Below are 894 nucleotides of genomic sequence, written 5' to 3'. Positions count from 1 at the left end.
AACCCCCTCCTCTGCCCCAGCCACTCCCAGGATCCCTCCATCCCCGGCAGTAACCGGAGAAACAACCTGCTCAGGGTGTCTCCCCCCGGAACGGCTAATAACCACCAGCTAACCTGGACGGCCCCACCGCAGGGCACCAGCACCGGCGCCGGCTGCTTTGCTCTTGGCAGGCGGCATCACCCACGGTGCCCGCCTTGAGCCTCAGCTCCAGCTCCCGCTTGGGACTCCCCTGCCCACGGTGGGCAGCACCCGGTGAGGGCTGCCGGCTCGCTGCCGGCTCTGGCCACGGCACCAGGCTGGGGACTCAGCATCCACTGCCTGGAAGGTGGAAACGCAGCAGCGGGGTGAGGTGAGATGAGCTGAGCTGGCCCCAAGCGAGGGATTTTACAGGGATTTGGTAACCCGCGCCGGGCAATCTACTCTCCAGGATAGTTTGCAAAGGGAGGTGCCAGCTCTTTTTACCACCGGTGCAGCAAGCGGCGATGAGGATGCAGCCCGAGCATGGCGAGGAGCCTCGGAGAGAGCCAGGATGCAGGAGGCACCCGCACCCCACAGTACCCTCATCCCACCCCAAAGCTGGGGCCGGGAAAGCTGCGTCGGCATCCCGGGATGCTGGGGGCCCCCGAGGAAGAGCAGCGGCCCCGTCTCATCCCGCCCCGGGCAGCGAACTGCTTCCACCCCGCGGAGGACAAAGCCTGCGGTCCATCCCTGGCATGCGGCAAGCTGCGAGTGCGGGGCCGCATCCTGCCCAGAGAGCGAGGGCTGTGATTCACATCCCCCCCTCTCCATGAGTCACCGCTGCCCCTGCGCCGCCACGGATCCTGCTGCTGCGGAGACAATGTCGGCGATGCTTGCGGGCTCCCGAGGGGGTCGAGGCAACAAAACCCCCCCCAG

The sequence above is a fragment of the Aptenodytes forsteri genome, unplaced genomic scaffold (genome assembly GCF_000699145.1).
Source record: "Aptenodytes forsteri isolate BGI_AS27 unplaced genomic scaffold, ASM69914v1 Scaffold47, whole genome shotgun sequence".
Taxonomy (NCBI): Eukaryota; Metazoa; Chordata; class Aves; order Sphenisciformes; family Spheniscidae; genus Aptenodytes; species Aptenodytes forsteri.
The sequence above is the reverse complement of the archived record's forward strand: the minus strand, read 5'-3'. Positions refer to the sequence as shown.